Source organism: Ochotona curzoniae, unplaced genomic scaffold (genome assembly GCF_017591425.1).
Source record: "Ochotona curzoniae isolate NIBS_2020 unplaced genomic scaffold, NIBS_Ocur_1.0 contig_3432, whole genome shotgun sequence".
Taxonomy (NCBI): Eukaryota; Metazoa; Chordata; class Mammalia; order Lagomorpha; family Ochotonidae; genus Ochotona; species Ochotona curzoniae.
The window spans coordinates 8,215,465-8,221,449 of NW_024465859.1; positions in this window are offsets into that span (position 1 = coordinate 8,215,465).

Genomic DNA, 5,985 nt, shown 5'->3' on the forward strand with positions numbered 1-5,985 from the left:
ACAAATTAGAACCATTTTATAATTTCCCTTTTATCCATCCGATATTATGTTCTGCCCAATGAAAACATTATTGCTAGTATAATTGTAAGCCAAATAATAAATGATAATCTTCTGTTACTAATGCTCAAAGACAACCCACCACACATAAACAATGCCTGCTCTCTGTAACTCAGTCTCCCACTGCTCATTCACCCACCCACTTAGCCAACTGGTTCACCGGGGACCAAGTTGTATTTGAAAGCACAAGTAGAACTGCCTAATCGTTATATCATCATGACTAAGCGAAAGCATACTGTGATTAGTTTAGTGTGAGATGGAACGAGATAGAATCCCAGGAGACTCACACAGTGCAGCCAAAGCAGCTATGAGTAGGAGGACAGAAACAGCTATGGAGATAGAAGAGGAAGGTGTTTGCAGGGACTTCATTAGTTGTTCAGAGAGGTATGTGTGTGTATTATGCATATATAAATATACAAGTGTAGAAATGCAACATATGCTTCTATTTTATATACATGATCTTTACATTGATGAAGTAGTCATTTACTTTGTCAAAACATTTAAAGAAGATGCTGGAGTTCCTTCAGGAAAGCATACTAAATGACGCTACAAAGATCTTAAGGCAGCTTCTAAAACAGAAATCCCACTGGGACCAGTTCTAGGATCTTGGCCAAGTACAGGATACAGAACTTGCTCCAGCAATATCACTGAGATTTCTGTGTTAAGAAGCAGTCAAAAAAAAAAAAGGATTTATGTTTTTGGTGCTCCAACCTTTCATGGAGGATATCTGACATGAAACATAAAAATAAAATTTTCTTTAAAAAATGTTCTTGTAGATGGGAATTAAAATGAGAATACTAGAGAAAGAGAAGGGAAGATAGAAGATGACACGAAAGAAATTAAAAATGCAAATAGACCTAGACATAAAATAGATTTAAGAGACCAAATCTGGGGGTGAGCCTGATGGCTCAACAGGCTAATCCTCCACCTAGAAGTGCTGCCCCCCCTCCTTAAAGTGCCGCTCGCTCATGTCCTGGCTACTCCACTTCTGCTTGTGGCCTGGGAAAGCAGTAGAGGGTGGCCTAAAGCCTTGGGACCCTGAACCCGCAAGGGAGATCCAGAGGAAACTCCTGGCTCCTGGCTTTGGATCACTTCAGCTCTGGCCATTGCAACCACTTGAGACATGAACCAGTGGATGAAAGGTCTTTTCTCTGTGTCTCCTTCTCTGTAAATCTGACTTTCCAATACAAATAAGTATTTTTTAAAAACAGAGGTTAAATCTAAAATATGTAGATTAAAATTTAAAACAGCTGCAACACAAATGTTGTAGTGCAATAGGTTAAACCCCTGTTTTGGACACTCTCAACTCGTATCGGAGTGTTGGGTCCTGGTTGCTCTGCTTCTGATGCAGATCCTTCCTAAAATGTTTTACGCAAATGACAGCCCAAGTGCCTCTCCCATGTAAAACCTGAATGGAATTCCTGCCTCCTTGCTCCTGAATGGCACATATTTGGAATATTTCTGATGCATGTACATCTTGTGTAATGTTCAATCATACAAAACATACTCATTTCCACAATCATTTAACAGTTCTTTGCTATGAAAAAAACTCCAAATCTTTAATTATACTTTTAGAGATATAAATAGTATATTATTATTCTCTGTAGTAATTTGACAGTGCAAGAAAACCAGAACTTCTTAATTCTATTTAATTGCAACTTGGCATACATGAATCAACCGTTATAGCAATATGAAGAGACCTGTCTAAAGGTCTCATCAACACAGTAAAAAGTTCACAAGTCCAGCAATCGATTTTGATTAAAACCACATAGAGCAAAACATTCCTGATCCCCGTGCTCATTCTCATCACCTCTCTTTCCTGGGCAATTCTGTCTGTGACTTTAATATTAGCTGTCCCAATACTGGCAAAAACTACACAGAAATGCTTCTATATATATATTTCATGTGTTTCTTTAAGAAAAGATTAACATTTTCAAGAAGAAAACAGAAAGTGAATTTGTGAAGTAATTCATATCTACTACCACCTTCCTTCATTAAGGTCAAACATATCTGCCATGCTCATCCCCTAAGAAGTCCTGAATATTTAAAACACTCAGTCATGCCAAACAGTGGATAGGCCTATTTCCTAGCAAGCAAGTATCTAGAAAAACCTTGAATATTCCAATTAAGTCTTCCTCTGATATATACAGGAGATTGGCTTCTATATTACCCATCTGACTCCAAAATTCACAGATGTTAAAATCTCCGGTATAAAATGGATTTCTATCTGTTTATAACTGACATGCATCCTCTATATTTTTAAATAATCTCTGATCACTTATAATACTACTATAATATAAATATTCTATAAAACGTTTTCACTGGATTGTTTACAAACGATGACAGGGACTGGCCTTGTGGCAGAGTGGGTAAGGTCTGTAATGCAGCATCCCATACGGATGTGCCAGCTCAAGTGCTTGCTGGTCTACGTGATATAAAGTGCTTTGCTGACACCCTTGGGAAAACAGTGGGAGATGGCCCAAGTGTCTGGGCCCCTGCCACCCAGGTTGGAGACCAGGATGAAGTTCCATCATCTGGTCTTCAGCCTGGCCCATTCCTGACCATTGTAGTCATTTAGGGAATGAACTAAAGGAAACAAAACCACTCTCTTCCCTCCTCTCTCTGTAACACTGTCTTTCAAATAAATAAATCGTTAAAAAGAATTAATAACAAAAGAAGTCCCTACATGTTCTATGGAAACACTTCTGTTATAGACCTAACTACATTTCCCATCTGCATTCTTTGAGTCGTCAAAGGCAGAACTCATGTGTATTGAGGGCCAACTATATTATTCAAACTTCATGTTTATGCAGATTGCCTGGAGAACTCTTATCTTGTATACACAGAGAAGTGTTTATATAAGAAATCTAATCAACAAAGGGAGTGCACAGAACATGTTGGTCCAAAACAGGGGTTTAACCTATTGCACTACAAAGAAACTGATGTTACCCTCCAAATACTAAATTTGCCGCATAATGGCTCTATGGAAATAAAAAATATAAGTCTTAGGTATGATATTTAAACATAACAAAGGAAACATTAAAGTTTTTTTGCAGGTAGAAAGAATTCAGAATTTTGAGCCACAGGGGAAAAAAAAGGTAACCACGTGTCATGTAACCACAGTTAAGGGAAACAACTATCATATAATGACAGTAGGTGATGTTGAAAACTTCATTAAATAAATTCAGTTATTTTGTCCACTATTTATACTTTCTGAAATTTCTGAAAACCGGTTTGAAATTTGCTAATAGCTAGTGTATTTGGGGATCCAACATCTTGGCACAATAAGCTAAGCTGCCACCAAATGGCAGTAGTACCCCACATAGGCTTCTGTTAGTGTCCTGACTGTCCCCTTCAACCCAGCTTCCTGCTTATGGCCTGAGGAAGCAGAAGAGGTTGGTCCAAGCAACCAGGCCCCGAAACCCAAGGGGAAGAGCTCCTGACTCCTGGCTTCAGATTAACGTAGTTATTATCTGCTGTGGCCATTTAGGTAGTGAACTATTAGAGAAACTCTCTGCCCCTTGTCTCTGCAATTTTGCCTTTCATGCAAAAATAAAATAAATCACCAAAAAGAGAGGCCAGCATAATAGCTCAACTGGATAATCCTCTATCTTGCAAAGCCAGCATCCTCTATGGGCATATCCCAGCTGCTTCACCTCCAACCCAACTCCCTGCACATGGCCTATGAAAGCATCAGATGATGGCTCAAGTTCTTGGGCACCTACACCCACGTGGGAGACCTAGAAGAAACTTCCAGCTTCAGATCACCTCAGTACTGAACAGTGCAGCCGTTTGGCAAGTGAACCAGCAGATGGAAGGTATTTATCTTTCTGTCTCTCCTCTCTGTAAGTCTACCTTTCAAATAAAAACAAAATAAATCTTTTTATAAGTATTTGTAAAAACATCATTATGTAATGGAGAGAAGCCAAAGTCTAGTAATTATTATGTCATTCCTCCACAGGTTAATGCAGAAAACAAAGCTTCCTTATTTTATGAGAACAACACGTTTGAAATGAAAATGGCAAGAGAAGTACCAGGTTTAACACAACTCTTATTGATATCAGAAGTTGGCTGATATGAACACTCCGAAATCACTTAAAAATTGTCACAAAACTGATTCCGCACTTAAACCACAAATTTAGTACACTTCAATTGTTTTATGGGATAACAGCACTGTTTCACATACTCCACTGGCAAACACTAGCTCGATCTGCTGGCAGGTGAAATCCACAAGCCTCACATGTAAGAAGGGAGACCCCACGTTGGGTATGTGTGCTTTAAGTAACCCCCAGGAAGGAAGCCCTCAGGTTCTCAAGAGAGAGGGGCTTTCTAGGCTCAAAGTTTAAGGCACAAAGTGGCAGATTTTTTTTTTCAATAACTTTTGTGAAATTTTAGTTTTTCAAATAACTATTTGTAAGCATAAAGTCACAGACAAACAAAATGATGTAATCATGCATATTGTGAGGTTCTTGTGAATGCCTAGTTAGTGGAGCCCATTTTTTATCCAATAACACTATGTGCAGACCCCTATGCTGGCTTAGAATACCAAAGCACATTGGGGAATACTGTATCTAATGCAGTTTATAATCTTCTTCAGAAAGAAATTGAAAAAAAAAAAACCTAATGAAGATTAAAAATTTTACAACATCCTATACAGTATAACCTTACAAAAGTTTTATAATCCAGAGTTCTTACATACTGTAAGATTCATCTAGGCAGAAGCAATTTGGGGAAGTAGAACAAATCGAAATTTTTCTCTTCTTCCATCCATTTTTTCCATTTGCAGGAGTGGATATTTCTATAACATTCTTTTTAGGGTAGATTCTTCTTGACGACAAATCCAATCACAAGTTATTATAAACTGAAAAAGAAATGGCCACGGGCTAGTGCTGTGGCAGCAGATAAAGGCATTTCCTGGAGCACTGGCACCTCCTCTGGGCACTGGTTCAAGTTCCAACTGCTCCGTTTCCAAACCAGTTCCCTGCCAGTGTTCCTGTGAGTGAAGTGGAAGATGCCTCAAGCATTTGGGCTTATGTCCCACGTGGCAGAGCCTGATCTCTGGCGCCATTCCAGCACAGCTCCAGCTGTTGAGACCATTTGGGAAGTTAACAAGCAGTTGCACACAGCTAGATAGCTCTGCCTCTCTGTAACTCTGCCTTTCACATAAACAAAGAAATGTGTAAAGAAAAAAATGGCCACAAATATTTCATAGCTCCTGTCATCAGAAACTGAACTCTATTTCTCTACTTTCTAAATCTGGAACTGGCTGTATATTTTACTCAGTTAATGAATCATTACCAAAACACGATAGTGTGAGAAGAACTTGCACCTGAGTTTACCCTATCTTACTGTTTTTGAAACTCAGATTTTATGTAAAACTGCCCATTCTATCTTGTTACATGTTAGAACAGTGCTGCTGTCGGTCCAACAGTTTGGCTAATTTGAAATGATCTGAAATTAGCCAAAAGTAGACATTCCTGATGACTATGACCACAAACAAAAAGTTCTGGTGATATCAGAAGAAAAACTACCCAGCTGAAAGAGCCCAAATTTCAAATCTATAAAACCATGCCTGATAACTAAGTTTCAAGCCATGACATTTTGGGAAAACTTAATACATAAACAATGCTAACTGATATATCGGTAAACCACTTTGTAGTTTACACATTGTAGCGGGGATCTGGTCATTACTCCTGTATGTTGGTTTCATAAGTTCCAGAATATAGACGAGCAGACTGAGGCATAGTAATAGTAAATATTTCCATAACTTTCAAAGCCAAAGATGGTTTTTTCACAGAAAGAGAGTAAAAAGGGAGGGTATAAGGGAGGGAAAGAAGGGAGGAAGGCAGGCAGGAAGGAAAGAAAAACAAAACCAACTTCAGAAGGGCTGTAAAGTTAGAATTGTATAACAACTGAAACACTTGAATT